Raw genomic sequence first — 27,134 nt, 5'->3', positions numbered from 1 at the left:
TTCAGTGACTTCTGTTTTGTGAAAAGTAAGTCCAGTTAAGCTAAAGCTGTTCTAACAGGTATCAATGCAAAGTTTTTATTTTGATGTCAGGTTTGACATATAATTGTCTTTGTGTGTAAAAGTGCATTTCCTTGGTAAATGACAATTGCGGGACAAAGACATTTAAATTCTACCAGGAGGTTTACAAAAAATGTACCTTGAAGAAAAAACTTACATTGATGTACCACAATAATTATAATTTGGAACATGGACATGCTGTCTGGTTGATTGACATCTTCAATTTGGCCTGGTGCTAGTCACTGTGGCTATTTGTATGACTGTGTTTCATGATGGACTGATGTCTCATCCGGTGATAGGCTAAAACTCTTCACAAGTCTGTAATGAAAATCTGAGTTCAGAAAGAGAATGGATAATTGTATTTTACAAAGAGCACAGAATTTGTTATAAAACTGCAGACTAATAAATATCCATCTGTTGACGCGACTGTCAATAAAGATAAAGATTGGCTGAGTGAACAACTCCTTTATAAGGAGTATCAAGTCTTTTATTTTAATTCCACTGACTGTCTTATACTATACACAGATATGTTTTTAATGGGGCTCTCTAATGACATTGCTACCTTTGCTGGGTGAAAGTTGAATGCAGAGGGTTTTTTTTTTTGGATCCTTAATTAACTATACCTTACTCTTATTTTCCCAAATCAGTTGCCTTTTGTTGTAATGTCTTGTGTTCAAATAAATAAAATTAAAGTTGGTGTGATGACTGCAGTTAACATCTGTCTGCAAAGTACAGCAGTTTTTGGAAATATAATAAAGAAAAACATAACATTCTCAAACCTGCTAATTGTAATTTAGGGTCATGCTTATCCTGGAAGTACAGGGTGCAGGGCAAGAGACATCCCTTGACACAGTGCTGGTCCGTTGAAGCTCTCCCACCACACACACACACACACAAACACACACAGAAGACCAGTCTGAATTTGCAAATTAACCACACTGGTTTGCTTTAGAAAATGAAATTCTGGCATTTTTTTGACATTGACCAACAAAAAAAGATTTTAATGTCAACGTGAAAACTCTGCACAGTGATCTAAATTAATTATAAATATAAAACACAAAATAATTGATTGCATTAGTATTCTAGTCAGTATATAGTAGATGTGCCTTAGGCAGCCAAGACCACCTCTCTATTTTTGTATATTTGGTGTTAAGGCCAGCCCTGACACAGACAGATGTAGGACGTAAGTTCAAAGCACACAGGGATTTTATTTTCTTTTATACCTTGTGGGCAACGCCTTCCCTGTTCCCACAAACTCAACAGAGTCCAGCACAAGCACAGCACAGCACAATACAATAAGTCTTCTTCTCTCTTTCTTAGTCTTCCACTCTTCCTCCAGCAAGCTTCGTCTTCCTCCACCCAACTCTGGCTCCTGGGGTAGTGGCTGCTGGCTAATTTTATAATGCAATCTACTTCTGGTAGCACTTCTGGGTGTGGCGGAAGAGCTGCTCTGTAGGGCTGAGCAGCAGCTACAGCACCCCCTAGCGGCGCCAATGGACCCCAACAGGGCTTCACCAAACTCCAACTCCCATGAAGCCCTGCGGGAGTCCTAAGCACTGCTGCAACACAGGGGGACTGCCATCTAGCATTCTGGGGAAGGTACTGTCCTGACCAGGCTTGGTCCCCCGGTCCATACAAGAGAGAGGTGTCCCAGCTGGGCAAGGGCCCTCGGCCATCAGCCATAGTGGACACTGCAATTTTTTCTCATTCCTCTTTGCAATGCTGCTCAAAGTTCTATTAGGTTGCATGAGGATCATAACTGAACAGCTTCTTTCAAAACCATCCACAAATTCTCATTTGGATTGAAATCTACGGTACACTCTGACTCGGCCACTCCAGAGCATTAACATTGTTGTTTTTTAGTGTTTTTGGTGTAGCTTTGGCATTGTGCTTGGGGTTGTTATCTAGTTTTAAAACAAATCTTATAAGGTGCAGGTTTCTTGCAGAATGCATCAGGTTTTCTTCCAGGATTTCCCTGTATATTTTTTGCATTCATTTGAATGTCTGCCCTGACTAGCCTTTTCAGGACCTGCTGCAGAGGAACATCCTCACAGTGTGCTACCACCATGCTTAGCTTACTCCAAATATGATGTTTAGTCTGATGACCAAAAATCTCAATGTTGGCCTCATCAGACCTAAGAACCTTCTTTTAGCTGACTTCAGAGTCTTCCATGTGCCTTCTGGCAAACTCTAACAGAGATGTCATGTGGAGTTTTTTAACAGTGACTTCCTCTTTGCCACACTACCATAAAGCTGTGACTGGTGAAGCATTCGAGGAAGAGCTGTTGTATACATAACCTCTCCAACCTGATCCGCTTTAGCTTGTAACTCTTTCTGAGTTATCAGATGTCTCTTAATGGCTTCCTTTTCTCTTCTTCTTCCACAATCACTTAGGTTTTTTTGATGGCCCGCTCTACACAAATTTACAGCTATGCCATACTTTTTCCATTTCTTAATGATTGATTTAAGCGTATACCATGGGATATTTAGTGGCTTTGATATTTTCTTCCACTGACTTGAGCTTTTCAATCACCATTTCACAGAGTTGAAAGGAGTGTCCTTTTGTCTTCATTGTGTTAGTCCACAATACTGACCTAGCACAAGTTGGTCTTTCCAGATAAGGTACGTCAATTGAAACCCAAGGACTACATCAGAAGACCTCCACTGAAGTAATTATGTGATTTCTAAAACCAATTGGCTGCACCTGTGATGGTTTAGGTGTGTCATGTTAACGAGGGAGAAACTGCACACAATCAATTATTATGTATTTTATATTTTAATAATTTGGACCACTTTTAAAGAGGTATTTTTTTGCTTTAACATTAAACAGCCTGACCAAGGGGTAAATAATTGTAATACATACAAACAACAAATATTCGAAAACTAAAACAAAATCCTTTTGTTTTCCATTAAATTATTGATATCTTGTGTAATGGTTAGAACAACACAGGTCTCTTTCCCATACATGTTTTTGAGGCAGCCCAACCATATTATGTATTTCTTCAATTTTTACCTACAGTGCCACTAATTTAAATTAATAAGGCACTAATTAGTCAAACCAGTTGGGCCTGTCGTGTCCGAAAGGACAAAAAATGAAAGACCAATTAGACACATTAGGGTGTAAAGGGATAAGCAAATGAGTGATTGAAGAGACAGACAGTTATTAACAGAAAGCAAAAGGTTCAAAATGGCAAAGCCAAAAATTTAAGGAAAAAGAACAAAGCCAGAGTTCCTAACTGTCATTAAATTACAACTCATGGCAGATTATTATTTATTTATAAAACCTTGATGCTGTCTGCTGTGCACAATGACTGTAAATTGGATCACTTTGTGTGACATTTCATTCAGAGAGGATTCCTGCTTTCGGCTATTAAGATTTACTCAGATTTCTGAACAACCAATATTGGAATAACTAATGTTGGATAATGGATGGATGAGTAAGTTCATCATTTGCTTAAAGTCTGGTAACTTAAGCTGGTTTTAAAAATAAATAAATATAGATGTGAAAAAATACTAACCCAGGGAAAAAAGGTTCTCTTTGTTCCTCTGCAATAGTTATTTAACAATCACTTAGTCTAAAGCTAGTCTGAGTTATTGATTTCCATGAATTTTCAGCTTTATAATTTATCACTTCCAAATTGTTAATAAAATCATATTGTATCTATTGTGGACTATTTATGCTGTGTATGACAGCAGTTATTTCTCTGAAATAAAGCACAATTCTGGAAATTACTCTATAAATATTGTGACAGAGATAAATTAAAAATGAAACTAGTATTATTGATGCTCAGTGGCAGTCCTGAAAACACACGAGACAGCTTGAAAGCACCACTTGTAGCAAATTTGTGTCTCAAGCACCTGAAGGGCATCTTGAATGTCAGCTTTGATCAGTGGTGATGAATGTTCAAGCAGTCCTTTATGCAATCTAAATGTACTAAAAGCCTCCATGAAAAGTGTTTGGCCAAAAAAGTGAAAGGGACATAGCAGTGCAGAACAGTAAATCTTTCTAATTTATGGGAAGTATAAATTGGTCAACTAACTTTTTCATCTGCATTAATATACATAAGTGTACAAATATTTTTTTGCAACCTAATAGTATTACTTTTGTGTGTGTGGGAATGCTGTACTATGTTTTTTTATGTATCCAACCAACAGTGCTATTATCATTTTACTGAATACTGTATTTTACTGAGTATTTTTTCACTACTGTTCACTTGGACGTGTGTTAGATTACTACACATCTGGATTTGTAGTCTTTTAACAGTTTAATCCTCTCCTTCTAAAGATAACTAAATTTCCCTTCATCTGATTACTGCATACTGTATTACAGAATATTTAGTCCCTTATTTTAAAGAGAGTAATAAAGAAAATGTGTATATTCTCATACTACATTACATAAAATTAATCCACAAAATCTCCAAACTGCACAAATGTGTGAAAGATGGTCCATAGCTTTGGGCAGATTTTAAATAAATAACTGTGGCCTGCAACATACCACAAGGGCTGGGTGTGCATGATTGCGCTCTATTCTTCGATAATGGAGGGGCCAGGCTGATTGAGTATGCACGGGCAAGTGTGAGTGTCAGTCATGTGCCTCATTATTGCCACGGAGGAATCACCGTCTCACACCTGCACCCCATTAGGAGAGCCAGAGGAGCCTGCATAGGATAGAGGAAAAGGAAAGAGAAGGCAGAAACAGAGAGCTGTTACAACATCATTGAGTGAAGAGGCACAGCGAGCCAGCCAGCTAGTCAGTATCCAAGAGGCAACCTGGTCGTTGGCCACGTGAAAGACTGAAGGATCGGTGCTCTAGGGACATCATCACCACTGAATATTTGCAGAGGAGTGAGTGCAATTATGGTGGAGTCCTCCCTGGGAATTCAAGGCACAGCAAGAGAGCGAAAAGGATGATGGGAGGAAAACCAATCCTGAGTGGACTGGCTGATGCCTCTTGAGGCAGCTAAGATGGGAGTTGGGTGGTGAGGACTGCGGCTGTTGGTGTATCCAGCAGCTGCATGAGCAATGGGTGAGCCAGGGAAATGAAGATGGAGTTGTGTTGGGCTTGTCTGACATAACATTATGGACTTGATGACTGTGTTGGCTTACTTTTGTTTTAATTCTGAACTTTAACTCCAGGACCATCACTGTTTTAATTGATTATTTATTTCTGAAGAGAGCACTGCACTATTTGAACACTGTTTGTTTGACATTTTTTAAATAAAAGCACTGAGCACCATTATATCTACCTCTTGCTATGTTAGTGTCCTTATTTTCTTGGCTTATTCTTGGTTATGGTATCGACAGTGGATGGTTCAAGAGGCTCCCAAACAGGAGTGGGAGCATGAAGCCAAACTGCACCATCACAAAATAAGACTTAGAAAATAAAGAAGCCATTGCCTTCTGCAGTAATCCATGCATCAGATGAAGTCGCAGAGCATTTTTCTAAGCCATTCACTTCTGACCATTAGTAATCAAAACAAAGATATAAGAAAACAACAAACTTAGCAGTTTATTTGTGCATCTTTATTTTTTTATCTTTGTTATGCATATGAGAATGATCTGTCAAGAGATAAGCTTAAATCAGAAATATAGTAGTTTGAAAGATCTGAGTAGCAAGGAATTGTTCAACAAAGACTAAACAGTAAGGCTTTACTCTTAAGGGAATACACCACCAGTCATAATTTAATTTACAATTTGACAATTTGAACACACTGTAAAAATATAAAAGATAACTTGATGAAAGAACTACAGAGAAAACCCAAATGAATAGGCCACTAACTGAAAAATGTCACAAGTAATAATGTAGATTTATGTGAATGTATTTTATTATGGAAAGCAGCTTCTTTATCCTCTAAGTTTTCACATCAATCCAAACTTTGAAGTTAAAATAATCTGGAAGGTGGCTCCTCAGGTAACATGAACTACTACAAAAGTAATCTAAATTGCCTTTACAAAAATCACCCCAAAGTAATTGAAACTTCATGACACATAACACAAAAGGACATAGAGGAATATCTCAGCATTTAAAAAAATTTCAAGAGAGTGGTTCTGGTCGACTCTCAGGTGAGGCACAGTCATGTGTCTCTAACTAGATAGACACAAACAGGCGCTTGTCTGGTTAGAGACACAGTGTAAAGTATTGCAATATGTCCCTGGCATTATTTCTTGTTCACAATGACTACGTGACTAGACTCAACACCAACCCCCAGATAATAAACAATTATGATACAGCTTACAGAGCTGAGCTTCACCTTCTGACAAAATAGGGCCAAGATGACAATCTTTCCATTAATGCAAGGAAAACCTAAGATCTGGTAATAGATTTAAGGAAACAAAAGCTAGAACACATCCTCATTGAAATATCTTGTGATTTCAGCTTTATATTTCTTTGAGGTACCATCACTGATAACTTGAAGTTGGCAAAACACATCTCAGATTAGTCAAGACAACTCCCCAAAGCCTTACTTTATCAGATATTACAATCTATATTCAGAGAGAGACCCCTTTCCAGGTAGGTAGGGCATGCAATGGGTGTCAAAAAATATGGGTAATACTGATAATACTATTACTTATGTTATAGTACAAATGACTAACAACAGAGATGCTGTATGCACAGTGTGGTCAATGGCCAGCTTGTCATCCCTGCCAATATCCCCAGGCTGCCAGATGGAGCCCTCCCTGCAGCATGGAGGTGCCCTGAAGACCAGCAGGGAATCCTGGACAATGGAGTTTTCATCCACAGCCCTGCTGGATACCACAGGGGCCACTAGATGGAGCTGCAGGGAGAAGCAAAGAATATTATTTGCCCTACACCCCGGAAGTACGTCCAAGTCACATGGACAAGGGGAATGACACGTTTCCAGGGTGAAGAAAAAGAAGAGTTCAAGGGAGCGATAGCGGATCCAATCTGTCACAACAGTTAATCAGCAGCAATAGGTCTGGGTATGGTAAACTGAAGTAGTGAATCTTCAGCTGGGATTTAAAAACTGAGACAATTTTGTAATGTGCTCTTTAAATGATATGCTAAAGTCAAAGATAACACCTAAATTGTGGCCTGATTCAGTAAAACTAATAGTGACTCAAACCAAGTTAAATAATGACAAAATATGTTGCAATCAGCATATTTTCCTCCAGTAATTAACATCTCTGTTTTATCTGTGTTTAAAGACAAGAAGCTCTCATCCATCTACTCCTTTAATTCACTAACACATCTAATTAAGGACAACACCAGAGAAACGTCATTTAGTCTAAAAGAAAGGTATAATTGGGTGTCATCTGCATTGAATGAAAATTTACTTTAAACTTTCTAATTATAGATTCCAGTGGAAGCATGTAAAGTGAAAACAGTAAAGGTCCAAGTACTGTGCTTTGCGGTATACCATGCTTCACTTCTGTGTATAATAATGGAGTACTATCAGCACATTTCTGTATGTTGATATATAATAACTAAACCATGCAAGGACATTGGCTGTAAGCTCAATGTCACTGTCCAGCATGTGTAGTTTTTAAAGCAGAATAGTCAATGATGTCAAAGGTTCTGCTTAAGTCTGACAACATAATTACAGTGGGGTTTCCGTCATCAGAGGATATCAGAATGTCGTTTACAGCACACATTAGAGCTGTTTCTGCACTATGACTGGTGTGGAAGCCAGACTGGAATTTCTCAAATAAACTGTGATATGTAAGATATGATAGAAGCTGACCAGTGACTACCTTTTCAAGTGTTTTAAAGAGAAAGGGTAAATTTGATATATGCCTATAATTACTAAGTATATGTAGGACTAGGTCTGACATTTTAAGTAATGATTTGATGACTGACATATTTAGTGTATCAGGTACTGTGCTATGAAATAGTGATTTATTGATAATGCTAAGGAGAGGTGCTACAAGAACATTCATTGCACTTTTTACTAGTTTTGTTAACACTGGATGTAGGGAACAAGTAGTAGGTTTCATTTTAGAAATTAAAACTAAGATTTCCTGTTCTGTTACAGGATTAATATTTCTAGTGTTGAACACAAGGTGAGGCCGGATCTGCCAGCATGTAATGCTGAGATCTGGGATGTTATATTTTCAAATTTCTCAATAAAGTAGTTCCGAAATTATGAACTGCTAATATCTGTTGGTATTTTGCACTGTAGTTCTAAATTATCATTTGGTAAATTAGCCACTGCTCTAAACAGTACATGATGATTATTATTGTTGATATCTAATATTTTAGAATAGTAGTCTGAGCGAGCTTTAAAGAGAGCTTTTTGTCCATGCAATTTGAAAGACCTGCAGCTTTGTTGTTCTCCATCTATGCTCCAGTTTTCAACACTTTAATTTAAGTGCTCAAGTGTTTTCATTAAACCAGTGAGAGTTTCTATGTGGTTTGATCACTTTTGTTTTAGGGGAAGCCACTGTGTCCAAAGCCTCTCTCAAGGTCATGTTATAATTTGATGTTAACTGATCTAAATTGTTTTTCATGATCACACTTGACTTACTCATGATGATAGTTGATCTTTATTGTTTTTCACTATAACACTTGACATACTCAAATGATGTATATAATTATAAGCAGAATTACAATCTAGATAATGCACTATCTTTATTGACTTTATAAGTGTATTGGTAAGGGCAAAACCAAATCAAACGTAATAAAGTAGTGATCAGAAATAACTTCATTTAATCTAATATATAAAACAGAGTTGATGTGTGTGTGTGTGTGTATGTATGTTTGTTTGTCCGCCATACTAATCTGCACTGGGCATCCGATCGGCACCAAACTGGGCATGGGGCTCCTTTGTGACCAGGAAAAGGTCATGGGGTATGTTTGGTTTGGAAAAATGTTCGTGGTGAACCGCAGGGCACCTTTTCACTGATACAACATTCGGCATACGTCCACATATTTAAGATGGCTGCAAGTTGTAACAGAACTTCACCGCGGCGCCATCTAGCGGCATTTTTGGTCTCTGTGAGTCACTCTTTAACCATGTTTTTTTAAATTGCCAAGAGATGGTGGAAGTGTTCAAGTATGACAAGTATGACACTCCCACACACACTAATAGTGCTGTATTTTATTCGCCAACGTCCATTATATGGCAGCACGTTTGAACAGAGACTCGCCTTAAAAATACAGCATCCTTCCCCCGCCATTTTCCACACACACAGCACTGGTTGTATGTCACTTTTCTCTGTAGTTACCATCGCCAATGTCCGTTAGATAGCAGCAAGTTTCAACCCAGACGCTCCTTACTGTGTAATACCTCTCCCCTTTGTGTCAACACTCTCTATCCAAATATTACTGAAGCAACTATCATGACACATTGCGCAAGACGTACAGATATTTTAATACCAAGAATACCGCTGATTTCGAATGATTTACCCTTTCGGCTTTTGCCATGTCAATTAATAAGGCTCAAGGGCAATCACTACAAGTTGCAGGCATCTTGAAAATCCATGCTTTTCACACGGTCAACTCTACGTAGTATGTTCTGGAGTGGGCAATCCTCAGAATTTGTTTATTTTCTCACCACAAAAGAAAACAAAAAATATAGTGTATCCAAAGGCTCTGGAAAGATCACTTATATTACCTATGACAATGAAATGTAAATCAGAAAACTGTTTATTCTATTTCTATATTCTGATTCTCTCATTTTAGAAATTCACTGGTTATAGATTCCCGGGCAACGCTGGGTACTCCTGCTAGTTTACTTTAAATATTGAATTCTGAATTTCAACTCTGTGAGTTATAATTAAATAAAATGTGTGGTTATGATTATGAGTTGGACCTTTGACAATATGACAAAATCCTACTCAATTTAACAAATAAATAAAACATTTGCTAAAAGTGTCCGCATCAATGTGTACATTAAAATCCCCCATCAACACTACATGATCATAATTTATATCCAATTTAGATGAACGGTTGTCAGATTCAGTCATGAACAATGAATATGGCCCTGGTGGTCTGTAGACTAGCACTACAATTGTGCTGGAATCTGTTTTAGTATTTAAAATGAGTGCCTCAAAGGATATGAATTTGCTTATATTTTTAAAAGCTGTTTGCTTTTTGTCACAATGAATTATTCCAAGGCCTCCTCCTCGACCAGAATCTCAAGATTTATGAAGGAATGAGTCTCCATCTGCTGACGTCTCCGCTAAGGAAACAGTGTATAATTTTCTAAGCCAGGTTTCAGTGAGAATACACAAATCACATTTTGTACATAATATAATATCATTTACCAATGCATCTTTACTTCCAAGAGACAGAATGTTTAATAAGCAGCATTTAAAACTACATAGCTGTTTCTGAAATAGTGATATATATTTTGTTTTAATGTGAACTAATTACTAGTTACTATTACAAATACCCTTAGTGGAGAATCTGGTTTTACCTCTCAGTCTAATTATACACCTTACTTTTGCCTTGTCAAGTAATTTAAGGTGTGCATCATGACTACATTTATAAGTTGCCCCACAACAGGGATTGTGGGTGACAGTTGCAGGATAGTAACACGTGGGATAAACAACAGCCTGTGATTTAAGATCACAAGATTGTAGTCTGCATGGTGCTCTGATCAGCCAAGCAGTTTTTATGTCATATTTTGGGATAAAACAAAAGATACCCTCCAGTTAGGATAAAGACCGTCTCTCTTGAAACATCTAGGCCTTTCCCAAAAATAATCCCAATTGTTCACAAAGGCTATGCTTTTATTTGCACACCAGCTTTCAGGCAGCAGTGAAGGGAACACAATCTGATATAAATCACATCCCCTGTATTTAATTTTGGTAAGGGGCCAGAGACAATTAAATTCTGACATTTCTTTTTTGTTTTGATGCATAGGGAGATGGAGTTCCCCCTTAATAGCTCAGATTGTTGTTAATAAATATTGTTAGTGCCGAAATGCAGCAATAAGGTAGATACTTCATCGTCAACGAGAAGATCCAATTGAGCCTCTCTGTCACATATCTTCATCCCGGGAGGCATTTAACATTAACTGTTGGTTTAACACAGTTTGAAATTCTAACATTCAGCACTATGGAATTGCCAATTATGAACACTTTTATTGTTCTCAGGATCTACAGGCGCACTGCAGAGTGGTTAGAATCTGTTCTGGGTCTACACTAGTGACCTGGGTGCAGAGGGACTACAATATAGCTTCTTAGACCTTTGTCTGACTGTTACCCACTCACCCTGTGGCTGAATTAATGCTGCTGATTTCGAATGCAAGATTACAAAAGTGACGCTGACAAAAGTGGGACTTGGAGAGACTGAAGTCGAATTAGAAGCAGCTGAATTGTCTAAACAAACTGAGTTGATCTAATTGTTTGGTTTACCTAATTGCTATCAAGTTCCTAACGCGGTCCTCTAATTTTCATATTTTCCCAACCATCTCTATGTCTGTATTGTTGGATGGAAAACCTGAACTGTACATTCTGCATAACATAAAACATATAAATGTGCCCATGGCAGGCAAAGAACAGATGCAACTTATGTTCAGTGCTGAGTGCATCTTTATCCCTTTCTGCACCAGCTTCCGTACTTTCTGAGTTCAGCTGAATCACTAGGAGATTATTGACTTTAAGCTTTCACCACCCATTGGGCAATCACCTTTGCACTGTTGGTTACTTCTCCTTGTCAGATATCAGCTTTACTTCAGTTTAACTTACCTAAGAAATTGATTAGTTTTTGGCTATTCTTTTCTGGTGCTTGTAAAAAGCTATGTGCATTTGTAAGATGCCGCATTTGTGCTGCTGCACAGCTGCTGTCAGAAAATAAATCTTTAAACAAAGTTAAAGAAAAGTCAGCATTTTATCTTTAAACTATACACAAGAAAAACCCAGGGAAGAAACTTTAATCAGAAACTAATAATAAACCAATAATCAAAACCAGAAATTTAGAAACCTGAACATCTAATATTTTCCTCTAAAACAAAGACCTACTTTTGGTAGAGAAGTGGGTAATGGAAATGCCACCACATAAAAAATTGTGGCTAAGGCATTCCATTAAATCGTATCAGGTGGCTGTGGTCCTAATTACTGCAGTGCTTTAGAGAAATTCACTAACTTCAAGTCACAGCCCTTTATTAATTAACCTAAATAAGAAATGGGACACAGAAGCACAATTAAGAAGAACTGAGAAATGGAGAAACCAAAAAGGGAAAAAAACTTGAGATTGGGAAAGCTGGCAGAAAAAAAAACAATGACCACTGGCTACATAACATATTGGTATGGTACTCCTCATTTTAGGACCAGAAAGCATTGCAAAGTGTGGGTATGAACACAACTCCTTTCTGTTTAATACATGTACAACACATACTACCTTAGAAAGGCAATCAGAATTAATCATTCATCCTTTACACACACTTTTCTCCTTCCTCTGTTTTGACAAATACTATAGTTAATAATCATTTACACTCAAACTGATAAAATCAGGGGCAGTTTTACTCACTGTGGCTGGGTGCCGGAATGGCAGGTCTTAAAATTAAAAGTTAGGATGCCAACCGGGTCATCACATTTAATTTAATTGAAAGTCAGTCAGTCATTTTCTAATCAGCTTAGTCCTGAACAGGGTCATAGGGGTCTGCTGGAGCCTAAATCAGCTAGTATAGGGCACAATGAATGAACAAACCCTGGACTTAACACCAATCCATCACAGGGTGAACACACATACACACACACACCCCAAACACAGACTAGGGCCAATTTAGGATCACCAGTTTACCTAACCTGCATGTGTTTGGTCTGTGGGAGGAAACTGGAGCACCTGGAGAAAACCCACGTAGACATGGGGGAGAACATTTAAATTTCATGCAGGGAGGACCCAGAGTTTTCAACAAAAAAAAAATGCCTCTTGGCTTCTAAGCTAATCGCCCCCAGGCTTTTAACTAAACAAAAAGTTTGGCTTTAGCTACAGGTTTAGGGTCTGTTTGTAAGTGCCCACACTGGGTGGTTTCTTGGTGCTGCAGGGAGAGAAGGAGAAGAGAATGTTGATGACAGTGTCCCATCTCATCCTTTTCGGTTATTACACACCTCAATCAAGCCCATCAGGAGATCCTCCGACATGCATGCATGACATTACAAGGTTATTTAGCAGCCTTTCATACTATCAACTACATGAGTATATTTGATCTGTGTTTCCTTTATGATGTTGAGTATATTTCATGTGTGTTTCATTTAGGATGTTGTATTTTTTGTCTGGGTTGTATTCATAGTGTCTGGTTATTATATTAAACTAGCAAAATACCCGCGCTTCGCAGCGGAGAAGTAGTGTGTTAAAGAAGTTATGAAAAAGAAAAGGGAACATTTTAAAAATAACGTAACATGATTGTCAATATACAGTAATTGTTTTGTGAGTGTTACTGAGTGTTTCTGTCATCAAGGATTTGATTATCATTATTTCTTTCAATCAGGTTCGTATTTGTAGGATGTGTTGTGTTCAAGTTACATTCCGTGTTTGTCAATCATTGTAAAGATAACAGGTTTCATTCATCGATTAATTTCTTACTGCATCAATAAACAGCTCGTCTTCCTCTTTATCTGAGACGTGACACACTGCATGCATGGGATTTTTTTTACACTGTCTTCCTTTAGCGGGACATTGACTTTTTCCACCGTGTGCTTTGTTTCCGCAGTAGCTGCACTTATGAAAATGCTTATATGTATCACACGCTTCATATTTTTTTGCTGCCTTCTCAATTGTTTTGTTCAGCACTCTTTGGAACTGTTGCTTTTTGTCTGTGCACTGCGTCATTTCATGTGAGCCGCTCGGTGTACATGCATGGAAGGTTTCCAGCTGTGCTGGTGCCATCTTGTGTGATGTCCACGGCTGTATTTAATGTTAGCTAAGACCCAGCACTTAAAACTTTCTCTCGCAGTTTCGCCGAGTTTGTGCCAAACACCACCCTGACCATCTAATCTTCCTCTGCATAAGCACATTCCTTCACCCGTGAATATTTAGCGGCAGTGTTTCTATTGGATTGCCGCTGACGGACGGCCTTATATGGGCAGGCACTAAATTACGTGGGATTCCACCATGTGCTTTATTTCCGCAGTAGCTGCACTTATGAATATGCTTGTATGTATCACACATTTCATATTTTTTTGCTGCCTTCTCAATTGTGTAATTCGGTTTTTGTTCAGCACTCTTTGAAACTGTTGCTTTTTGTCTGTGCACTGCGTCAGTTCATGTGAGCCGCTCGGTGTACATGCATCGAAGTTTCCCAGCTGTGCTGGTGCCATCTCGTGCAATGTCCACGGCTGTTTTTAATGTTAGCTAAGACTCGGCACTTAAAAGTTTCTCTCGCAGTTTCGCTGAGTTTGTGCCAAACACCACCCTGACCATCTCATCTTCCTCTGCATAAGCACAGTCCTTCACCCGTGAATTTTTAGCGGCAGTGTTTCTATTGGATTGCCGCTGACAGACGGCCTTATATGGGCAGGCACTAAATTACGTGGGAGGCATAACTCCACCTCCCACGGGCATCGAGCAGAAGTCAATTATAGTATATGGACGAAAAAAATAGGTTACAGTTATGACCATTACGTGTAGAAATGCAAAATGAAACCTCCCCAACTTTTTAAAGTAAGCTGTAAGGAATGAGCCTGCCAAATTTCAGCCTTCTACCTACACGGGAAGTTGGATAATTAGTGATGAGTCGATGAGTCAGTCAGTCAGTGAGTGAGTGAGTGAGTCAGTGAGGGCTTTGCCTTTTATTAGTATAGATTACTGTTACTAGCATGTTGGTAAGAATTTCATTGCTCTGTGTACATGTGATAATAAACTTGAACTTGATGAATTTTCTTTCCAACATATTTAAGCAGATTTCACTTGGTGCCACTGCTCTACTGCTATGCTGTTTTCCTGCCTATGGAAAAGTCATCTTAGATAAAGGAGCTTTGGAATCATCAGATGGAAATTTTCTCTCATCATACCAGCACAGACTCTGCTATAGAATGCCCAGGAGGTGGTGGGCGGCTAGTTGGCAGAGATCTCCAGGACTGTGACTGTGTCTGACTTTGTCTTTGGCATTATCTTTTGCAATTTTCCTCTCCTTCACCGTCAGCTTGCTATAGTTCAACAAATAATTAATGGAGAGATATTGTTGGTTTCTATTTATGTTAATCAGTTTCTACTTTGTTGTCTGTGTGTTTTAACAAATCTGTATCTTTATATGTACTAATTCTGTATTTAGTAAGTAAAATAATCTATACTTGTATTTTGCCTGACAATTTGTCACAGTGCTCTATGTCTACACTCAGTGAAGAGCACTATGCAAAAATAAGCTGAATTGAAATTTTACACAAAATAATTCCTCCTATCAACAAAGACATTTAACCTGGAAAAATAAACATCACCCGCCTCCATTGTTTATTACTTCACTCATGAGTAAGAAACAGAAATTTTATAAAGTATGATATTTGAAAATTGGACCCCATATAAACTCAAAATCATTTGCTCTTCTAATCAAATTGATTAAAACAGTGATCAAAAATGTAAAGATTCCTTAAAATGTAAACAAAAATTGTTAGGATCAGGCTTAAACTCAGTTGTACAGATCTACCCTATAAGCGTCCACAACACAACCTGTACAAAACTGTTCTCAACGCTCTGACTGTACAACAGCATCAGAGCTCACAGCAGAAAATTCCAAAACATTTTTTAATTTCAAGTGGCACAAAGGATGAACAACTAAACTTTGATGATGTGATTACTGTACATTTGCATTTAATACCTTTGCACACGCATGCTCATTGAATTCAGCCTAAGAGCTCTGGTGAGGGTAATAGCATCCCCGAACTAGCAGGTGGCTTCTGTTATCTCATGCTTTCTCTCTTCCTCCCTCCACCGAACAGAAGACAACCAGTCCACTACTAATGCCACTTACTCTGTCCACCCTCCAGGAGAAGAGTGTAGGAAATTAATTTTTAGATATGTTGCACCCAAGAGCTAGGTAGGAAGGGAGACGCTCCTCAACTAGTTCCTTGCAGTTCTATGTATTTTTACACTTCAAAACATTGTAGTGCACACTTTTTTCCAGTAAAGGAAAGGTGTGTATTCTTCTAAAGTTTGCTTACCTATTACTTGATCAAAGCACTCTTGAATATTTTAAAGGAATGAGAAGAAAGGAAAAAAAAATACTGAGAGAAAAAATTTTTAGCAAATATTTGATATTGGATTGCTTCCATCTATCTCAACTGACGTTAAGAAAAAGGAAGACTCCATTTTTTCATCTCAAAATATACTTCAAATAATTTTATGAGCATGAAAAAAATGTACACTTACTAATTTTATTCAAAACGACATTTCTCACCATTCTGTTAGAACACTATGAGCATGCATGTCCAAGAAGGAATATAAAAACATTTTAAGTTTGAGAAAAGCCTCAGAATTCTGTAAAACTGTGCATATACAGAAACATTTTGGTTTGTTCTGAAACAATCTACCAAAAGCACAAAAGACGTGAGAAAATGGAGTGATCAAAATTTTATTTTCTATTTGACATACTGAAATTGTTTTGAAAACTGGTTCATCTCTGCTGGATTACTGAGAATTGACTACATTGTTAGGTTGGTAAAATAAAGTACAATCTTTTTCAGTTTTTGTAAACCAGCATTTGTTGATGTTCATTTAATATAATACAATGTATAAAAAAGAAATGGCAGCTTTCATCATTTAATATGAAAAATATGTTCAGAATGATTTTTATAATAAATAATATCAACTAAACCATTCACTTATATTTAAAAGAGAAAAGTGTCTACTAGTAAAATATTCCAAATGTGCTCAAAGATAATAATATTATTGCTTTATACCACTAATTTTGAGCACAGCTACTCTACTAAATACTGACCAGTATCTTCAAGTTATTATTTAGAAGCATTCTACACCCAAAAAGCATTTGTTTTGAAGTAAAACTGTCCATTTCAGAATTTCAGAATTATAAAATATAACATCCATCAATCCATCCATTATCCAACCCGTTGCAATCCTAATTACAGGGTCACGGGGGTCTGCTGGAGCCAATCCCAGCCAACACAGGGCGCAAGGCAGGAAACAAACCCTGGACAGGGCGCCAGCCCACCACAGTAAAATATAACATATTGAATCATTATTACTTTTGAAATTATACACTTAGGTTAATAGGTGTCTGGATAATGACAACATTTTCATAAACACCACCAGAATAGATTTGAAATGAAGAAATAATTACTTGATTGAAGTGTACCCTTTCAGCATTAGTAGAAAGGGTTTAACAGAAATATCGTTTGAGTCATTTAGGAATGACAGCCATTATTATACCTGGTCCAATCTTTTTCAGGGGCTCAACAGTATTTGAACAACTGACGGAGAAGCTGTTCCATAGCCATGTCAGAGCAGGTCCCTCATTATTTCATTAACTATTAAGGAGGTAGAAGATCTGGATTGTGAACTCTCAATATGAGGTCCAATAAGCTGTCAATGTAAGTAAAAACAGGCCATCATTAGACAGAGAAAACAAAACAAACCCATCCAAAACATAGCAGAAACAACAGTAGTGGCCAAATCAACCATCTGGTACATTCTTAAAGAGAAGGAATACATCGGTGAGTTCAGTAATTAGGCCTGGACAACCATGGAAGACAACTATGCTGGATGACCTCAGAATTCTTTCCTTGGTGAAAGAAGCATTTAGCCATACCAAGAACACTGTTCGGGAGATAGGCCTGTCATTTCCAAAGTCTACAATCAAGAGAAAACTTCATGAAAGTAAAGACAGAGAGTTTACCATAAGGCGCAAACCACTGGTAATCTCAGGCATAGGAATGACAGATTAGACTTTGCTGGAAAATATATATATATAAAAAAACAGACTGCTTTTGGAAGTTATCTCAAGATCAATAAAATTAAGATCAATATGTACCAGAGTGATGGATAGAGAAGAGAATGGAGCAGAAAAGGAAATGCTCATGATCTGTAGCAAAGCACATCATCTGTGAAACATGGTGGAGGCAGTGTTATGGCATGGGCATGCGTGATTGCCAATGGAAGTCAGTCACTAGTGTTTGTTTATGTAATGACTAATGACAAAAGTTGCAGGATGATTTCTGATGTGAATTGGACTATACTATCTTCTCCGCTTCAGCCAAAAGGTGCAACGCTTATAGGACAACGCCTCATAGTACAGATGGACACTGGGCCAAAACATACTGTGAGAGCAAACCAAGTGCTGTTCAAGCCAAACAAGTGGAATATTCTTCAATGACTAAGTCAATCAACTGACCTCAACCCAATGTGACATGCATGTCATTTACTGGAAACAAAACTGATGGTAAAAGGTTCAACAGTCAAGCAGCAACTGAAGACAGCTGCAGTGTTGGCCTAGCAAAGTATCACTAGGATTTAAACCCAACACTTGGAGATGGCCATGGGTTCCAGACTTCAGACAGTCATTGACTGTAAAGGATTTTTAACCAAGTATTGAACATGAGTGCTTTATTTGTGATTATGCTAGTTTTGTCCAGATACGAATGAGTCCCTGAAAATTGGGCGACCATGTATAAAAATAGCTGTATTTTATAAAAGGCTCATACAATGTTTTTGTTAAACACCTTCAATTAAAAATGCAACTTCAATCACTGCTTCACTTCAAATCCATTGTGATGGCGCATAGAGCCAAAATTAAAATAATTGTATCACTGTCCAAATACTGGACCTAACTGTAACACAGTATTTTGCTTAATTTTTCATTATTGAGGTTGGAATGTCAGAAAAGAAAGCTACCTGAGGGTCATGCCATTGATTACGTCTATTGTCATTCATTTCTGTTTTTACCCAAAAGTAGCTGCTTGATAGGTAAATAGTGATCCAGTTCCCCAATAAGAATTGCAGGTTCATGTAACAAGAGCTACTGTAGTGTACTATAATGCACAAATAGACATATCCAAGTTTCCATATTTTAACAAAAATAATGGCCATATAAGTGAATTGACACTAAAAGGAAGCAGGGGGTCATCTTATTTTATATGCTGTTTAGTGATGGGAAGTTCGGATCATTTTACTGACTCGGATCTTTGAGTCTCGTTCAGCAAAATGAACGAATCATTTTTCGAGTCATTTCGTTCAATTCTCTTTCCGGCTCAGACTGCATAGGTTAAGCTTATGGGGCTGTCACGTGATGAATGAACGACTCAAACCCGAAGACTCGAGAGATGAACTAATCAATTCTGTTTCCGGCTCAGACTGCATAGGTTAAGCTTATGGGGCTGTCACGTGATGAATGAACGACTCAAACCCGAAGACTCGAGATGAACTAATCAATTCTGTTTCCGGCTCAGACTGCATAGGTTAAGCTTATGGGGCTGTCACGTGATGAACGAACGACTCGAAAAACCCGAAGACTCGAAACAGGTGAATCAATTCCAATACAGAAACTATAGGAAGTTGCGCAAATGCGCATGCGCGACTGAACGAATCACTCCCACGAGACGACTCGTTCTTCCCGAGTCACATTAAAGATTCGTTCAAAATGAACGAATCGTTCAAGAACGACCCATCACTAATGCTGTTACAGCACAAATATTTTGTAGCCAGTCCTTCTGAACTATTGAGTATATTCAAGTGAGTAATCATCTATAGGTTGGCACAATTCCCAGCTATTTTTGTGGAACCACTTTATGTCTCTGATGACAGAGCAATCAGTAGTTGAGAGGGTAAATGCCCACCTTGAAGGTGAGGCATGGAAGTCCGCGTGATCCAGAAACTACAGAAGATTATTGAGCAAACATACTACTGTGTCTTTCTTTCTTGAAATTTTGCTGTCCACAGCATAAATATAATTCTAATAAAGCTAATAGATGCTGATATTATAAACATGCTTAACACAAAAAGTGTCTAAGAGAACGGAAGGATTTGTTTCAAATAATTCTTTAAAATCACCTTCAGGCAGTGATCCAGTACGCAATAGTCTTCTGACTTGCAGTGAATCATAATTTGCACATTAACATTTACAAAATTAAGTTTACAAAATATTACTTGCATTTACAGTTGACATTCCAAACTCATAATTTTTACATTTTTTGAATAAATACTTAAAAATGTATTATTGTAAAAACTCTCCTTCTATGACACATTGATCTCCTGAGTTCACTGCAGTTAATTCACTGCCATGTTAATTAAGAACAATGAATTTTAGTCTCACTTAAACTTGAGAATCTCCCAGTTACCTCAGTTAGTGTTGTCTCCTTTGAACATTCTGCTAATTTGTAAAATAGACTTTAAATTAATCTAAGTACAACATGATGCTGCTGTTGATTAATTTGTTTCTTTTCCACATCCATATATCTGAAAATAGCTTTCCTTTTATTCAAAGTTTCTTAAAGGTGCCTCAATGTTTCTTTGGGGCACATGGTATTTCATCTTGTGCGACCTTTCTGAAAATCACCCAGAAACATTAACGTTTATTTCATGTACTTTAAGGAAAACAGAATTTTGTGAAAGGATCCATTATTGGCCAATTACATGATATAGAAGGGAGCAGCATTTACAGTAGAAACACCCCAGAGCACTATTCATTTCAAAATCACTTAGCCATAGTTTTCAACACTTTTGACTTAAGATTTTACTTTGCTTCTACCTCCCAAGGAGTTTGACATTTAGTCTGTGCTACAGTTTATAACCTCATATGCTCCTAAATACTACAAAGTAGATAAAAGAAAAATGTAAGTATTAGTTCAGATACTGGTGTTTTACTTTGTTTTTGTGGAGTTTTAAATAAATACTCCAAGAACTGATAAAAAAAATGTTTTCAAATAAAGTAGACTAAACAACAACAATAAAATTTACAGTAAAAATAAATAAGTAATATTTTCCTCTCCATTGTTTTTTTCTTCTAAATATCATGCTACTATTTCAGGTTCCATTAGCAACAGGCTTTGCCTTTTCTTGGAAAATGTAGAATTGTGTCTACTTTTCTTTTTAGCCTAAATTTTTCCCTTTGTTTCAAAGAGGAATGATCCATGTTTGTAATGTTCTTTACATGCAAACGGAGCCTGTGATCTCCTGTATTGACACTGGCATGCAGGTCCAGCTCTAACATTTTTGCTGTACTAGGCAAAACTATAAATGGCACCTCTGTACCCTCTTTGCTTTGAGAGGAGTTGTCACTGTCAGGCTTGTACATAGAAACCTGTAGATGTGAAAGAGGAGCCACGATGGAGGAGGGCAAAAAATAGAGGGTTTGGTTAGAAAACAGTGAATTTACAATTTGAGAATGTAGACAGGGGATATTTGATTGCTTATAGCAACATCCATATACAAGACTCTTTAAGAAAGATATGTACTACAGTAGAGGGATGTTTCTTAAAAAAACACATAGGAATTTGGCTGTATTAGCAGGTTTTATTTATTTACTAGCCTCAACCTTCAGCTACCTAAATCACCTAAATACAAACATTGGTGTTATGAATAGATCATTTTTTTAATAGTTTGTTCCTGTGAAAGAAAGTTTACTCGATCAAAATAAAAACCACGACTTTCTTGATATTAAAAGCCACTACTTTCTTGATATTTTAGTTTATAATTTAAAAATGGAATAAGAATCTGAAAATAGAACAACATCACATTAAAGTTTGATAAATCTGAAAAGAATGATACCAAACATATAAATGTAGGTTTTAAAATAAGCCCGATTTAAAGTGTGACAAAAAAAGTCACATAAAATCGTTGCACAAAATCGAGTAGAGTAGATGTCTTCATTTAACTTTTCTAAAACAAATAAAAACCCCACTTGCATCACATCATCAATCACTACATGAATCATGTTCTTGTCTTTTAGCTCAGTAATTAAACCATCAGCCTAACTGTATATGATGCTGGTGACAATCTAGATATAATCTTAACTATGCATCATAGGCATATATATTTAATTTAGTTTACTAAAATAAATATTCATGCTTAAAATCACAAAATTCAGTTAAACTAAATTATAATGGTTACATTTATCCATAATTCCAATTTACTGTATCCTCATTAATGCATGCAAATAATATAACTGTTCAATCAATGCATATTCTCCTAGTTTTCCAGTGAGAGACAGTGTATTGAGAACAATTTTAATACACCAAGAGCAAATGTCCTAGATGGTGATGCACAATGGAGAATGATATTTCCCAAGTTTTAATTCAAGTTTTAAATAAACCCATTTGGGAGATGATAGTTTAAATACTTTAGGAAAGTATTCAAGAATTGCACTCCTGTTGCAATTTTAATTACTTAATTTTATTTTGCCACGTCTGTGTGTCCAATGCTAAACCAGTTTTAGGGCTACTTCTAGTATTATTATTAATATAAAAATCATGATTGTTGTTCTTGTTAGTGTTGGATTATTTTCTATTTTGTAGATTATGGCTTTGTGCCCCTTAGATTGACACCTATTAAGACACTAAAGCTAAAAACCCACAACTGAAAAAAATAAAAAAAAACAATAACTTTTTGTGTAGTGAGATCCTGTGAGAAGCAAAGTATGGTGTATCCTAGGATTTGGAAGTCCAGCTGTAATAGTCAGTAATGGTAGGTTGTCAGGCCAAACATTGTTAGTATATGCAAATAATATAAAACAATATGATTGGGTTTATGGGAAATGAACAGTTGTATTGAGTCCAAGTGTTCAAAATTCTGTATTGTTTACAAAAGTGCTGCACTGGCAACTGCCTAGTTCAATTAGAGATGCATCAGTGTAATTGTTACCAAATATAAGTTCACCAAAACAAAGAAAAAATGTAATATTAAAAGCGGTAAAAAAAAAGAAGAAAATTCAAAAAGGCAGCATGAAAATGTGCCAAAGTACCACCAGATTCAAGTGATATAAATAAACCTGTCCTTCTGGTAAAGAAAATGACTAAATACAATAATATATAACATAATAGCACTTTTATTATATTATTATAAGATGCATTAATTTACTTTGTCATTTTATCCAAAAATGCCTGGATAGTAAATCAAGGTTCACCGACAAAAGCGCGATAGACGTATGCACCCCGACAAAACTGCGACAGACAAATGAGCGCCGACAAACCCGCTAACTGGTTTTCGACAAATGCCCGCCAACAAAATTGCCACGACAAAATCGCTAGAGAGGCCAAGAGAGTGGGACGCCCTTGCTGCAATTCTTCTTACATATGCAGGGCGTGATCTTAAGGACTATCTGCGTGCCGTGCTGATGGCATGCCGCGTCTCATAATATTGACTTCTAAAATAAACATTATTATATATGCTTTAAACTAGTATTTCATATTTAATGAAACTGTAGCGATTTTGTCGGCACGATTTTGTTGGCGCGATTTTGATGGCGCGTTTTAATTGGCGCTATTTTGTCGGCGCGCATATGTCTATCACGCAAATGTTGGGTCACATCAATCAATCCTGTCACAGTATCCTAACCTTTTTGCGGTCCATTCTCATACATACTGTACATTAGTATAATTCTCACATCTTTTATTTTATACATAATGTAATGGACGATTGTGCCAAATAATGGAGTAGCTTCACCAGATACAGTATATTTCAGTGTGTGGAAACTGGATAATTGAGGTGGGACCTTGGATTAGGATCAACATATTTGGGTAATAAAATGAAATTCTTAAGTTACTTGAAAGCAAAATCTTTATTTTTTGAAACCACTGCTATTTGCATAGCACCAGAAATTAAAGAATCCCCAAGAACTCCACTGCACTAACACTGTGATCTTTGTTGAGAATATTGCCAAGAACTGGCTCAGATTTAAAAATGAATGACATGCCTTCTGCTTTGCTGGTCTCCTGCATAGTTCAAATAAAGTTCAAACTTGTATGCTTCAAAATATTACGCATCCGGATGCACTTGAAAAGGATGACATCTTTGTTTTCAGTGCTGTTAAGCACACTGAAGATCTAAGTTTACTGATAAAAAAAAAATAAATGATGAGTTATGCTTACTGGTAAAGAATGAGACTTTAGACAGTATATTCATTACCACAAATGAGAGAATGGACCGAACTATCATATGTGTCAACAGTATAGCCACAGTATCATAATGAAATTATGAACATTCACTTGAACTATTTATTATTTTAAAATATATTTTTGTATAATGTGGAGAGTGTTCAGATATAAAATTGTTGGAAGTCATTGAGCTTGATTCAGTGATTGCATTATTCTTGCAATAATACTGAAGTTGAGTAGTTGTTCTTATTCAATATAAATACGTTTTAAAATTAATGAATTGAAACTGATGCTCTGATTTGTTTAGAACTGCAACAAGTCTTTTTAAGTATGATGGTCTAGAAACATGTTTCATCCAGTGGTACAGTTCTATTGTTTAGAATTTTAGTGGGTTGTGAAGTACGTTGTGAGTGGGTCATGCAGTGTGTCCAGACTCAGCAGGAAAACTGGATAACGGATTTCTGTGTAAACCGGGAGAAGCCTGAAAAAGGTAACGCAAAACAAAATAAAGGTAAACTGTAGACAAGACAAGATGAGAAGCATAATCAAAGTAAAAAAAAAACAGGCAATGAGTCGAAATCCAGGCAAAACTAGAAGTTTAAACACACAATAAATCAAAAGGAAGCAAGGATTTATGTGCAGATAGGATAAGGTTCATGGTCAAGCCTGTCCTTTTACACCGGTTGCTGATTAAGTCAAGGCCACAAACCCCAGAGATTCTGCCCCTAGAAATGAGGGTCATCACCCTGACAACACTGCACAATATGACTTCTCTTAATGGCAAAGCATCAATTTCCAGAATAAATCATGAGAGAGAGGGTCATGGGGACACCGGCATTCTGACAATAAAACTTGAATCACTAAGGGTGGGTTGCAAAGACAATTACATGGGAAAAAATAGGTCAAACACAAAAATGGTCTGGAAACTCTGGTCTAGAATAGGTTATACCAGTGGTTCCCAAACTCAGCCCTGGGGACTCACTGTGGCTGCAGGGTTTTGTTCCAAACAACTTCTGTTTTTCATTGGACTCTTAGCCTAATTAAGTAAGTCATTATTTCCCCGTTTCTGTATTTTGGAGTCAATGTAGAAATTACAAACTATGTTTCTTAGATTTTTATTAAAATGTAATAAGCAGTTATATGGGGAATATGTATTTTTTTAAGTCGTTAACCATATTTTCAACCTAATTTTCATTCTGCTTTTCCACGTGTTCTGGTTATTTAATTGATTATTTACTAATTAGCAGGTCTGACACTGGGTGTCTGCTATACTGGTTTTTTACTGTTACTATTTGGGTTAAATGAAGGGATAAAATTACACAGGTAAAGGGGAAATAATAGGAAAACAACAAAAGAGAGTTAAGCATTTACAGCTTTAGAAAAAAATGGAAATATTTCTAAATGTCTTATAAATGTAAAAGCCATCCATCCATCCATCCTGCTGAATCCGAACACAGGGGTCTGCTGGAGCCAATCCCAACCAACACAGGGCACAAGGCAGGAAGCAATCCTGGGCAGGGTGCCAACCCACCGCAGGACACACACAAACACACCAAGTACACACTAGGGCCAATTTAGAATCGCCAATCCACCTAACCAGCATGTCTTTGGACTGTGGGAGGAAACCCACGCAGACACGGGGAGAACATGCAAACTCCACGCAGGGAGGACGCGGGAAGCGAACCCGGGTCTCCTAATTGCGAGGCAGCAGCGCTACCACTGTGCCACCGTGCCGCCCATGTAAAAACCATACTGTTGTGTTTTTCTGAATGTAGAATAAGAGAAGAATAAAAAAGACCAGCTAATTAAATGAGATTAGTTGTTATCAACTATTATTATAGATTGTGAATCTGGTTGGAACAAAAACCTGCAGCCACAGTGGGTCCACAGGACCAAGTTTGGGAACCACTGGGTTATATGATATTATGCCCACAACATTTTCCTTCAGGTTTGTTAGAGATAAGGAGTCATCTTGTGCACAGATTGAATGATAACTGTTTTCAATCATACTTGTTTGCTAAATTTACACAGCCTTATAACTGACCACCAATCTGAAGTCACCATCCCAAGGAAAACACTACATACTGCTTTAGCTTGTTTGCAGAAAATAATGCTCAGACTGCAACAATGCCACCTAGATATGGTGTACAAACACATGCAGAAGACCACATGATGTCACCATTAATGGTTGGCTGTCTTTAGAGGTCTATTGCAAAAAAACATTTTATTTGCTAGTTTGTTTATTTTTTTAAATACCAAACAACTGGTAGCTACCAAAAGAAACAAAATAGGTAACATGTGAAACAGCAAATATTCCTAAGGAGTGTACTTTTAAAGGATGGTTAGGAGGCAATGTAACTTTATGTTGACATGATATACAGTATTTTGTGCTTCTTCTTCATGTGGCTGTTTTTTTTTGCACGCTGTGTATGTATGCATGGTGGTGTGCTAAAGTTTCTGAAGGATGTTTTTTCTTTTTTACACTGGTGATACCTGATGTACAGTATGTAAGTAACATGGGAGTTCTTTCCTACAGAGGATTTCATTCACCCTCGGACTACAAATAAAAGCACAAACTGAATCCAGTCGCTGGATTAGGAGGGAAATTACAGAAAATACTTCTAACAACAGATAACATTTGAACTTATTTTTATCAAACATGGCTTTATTTGAACAAGTTTTAAATGCACGGTTTTATTATTGTATTGCTCTTTAGAATTGGAAACTGCCAAGATTAAGCCTATTGCTAAATTATGTATAACCTATTAACATTGTTCATGAGACTTCATCTTCTATTGTACAGCTACAGAAATAGACATACTTTAATGTTTCTAAGGTTTCAGGAGATAGTGTATTTAATAAATAAGTACCAAAATAAAAAAAAAAAACTCTTGACTAAAGTGAGAGACTCAAGTCTATAATCATTAAAGCATCCCAGGAGAACTCAGTCTTCCATTGGCATAATTACAGACTTATTTATAGACTTTATTTATAGTAAATATACTCTTTAAACCTTTTTCTCCTGTCTCTACTGGACATCAGGGGTTTTTGAACATATTATCAGATCTTTGCAAGAAGATAGAAAATATTGTGCTCTCTGATGTTCATCTTGTCACGCTTGGGTCACAGATTTG

Source organism: Polypterus senegalus, chromosome 5, assembly GCF_016835505.1.
Source record: "Polypterus senegalus isolate Bchr_013 chromosome 5, ASM1683550v1, whole genome shotgun sequence".
NCBI lineage: Eukaryota > Metazoa > Chordata > Cladistia > Polypteriformes > Polypteridae > Polypterus > Polypterus senegalus.
This window is presented reverse-complemented; position numbering follows the sequence as displayed.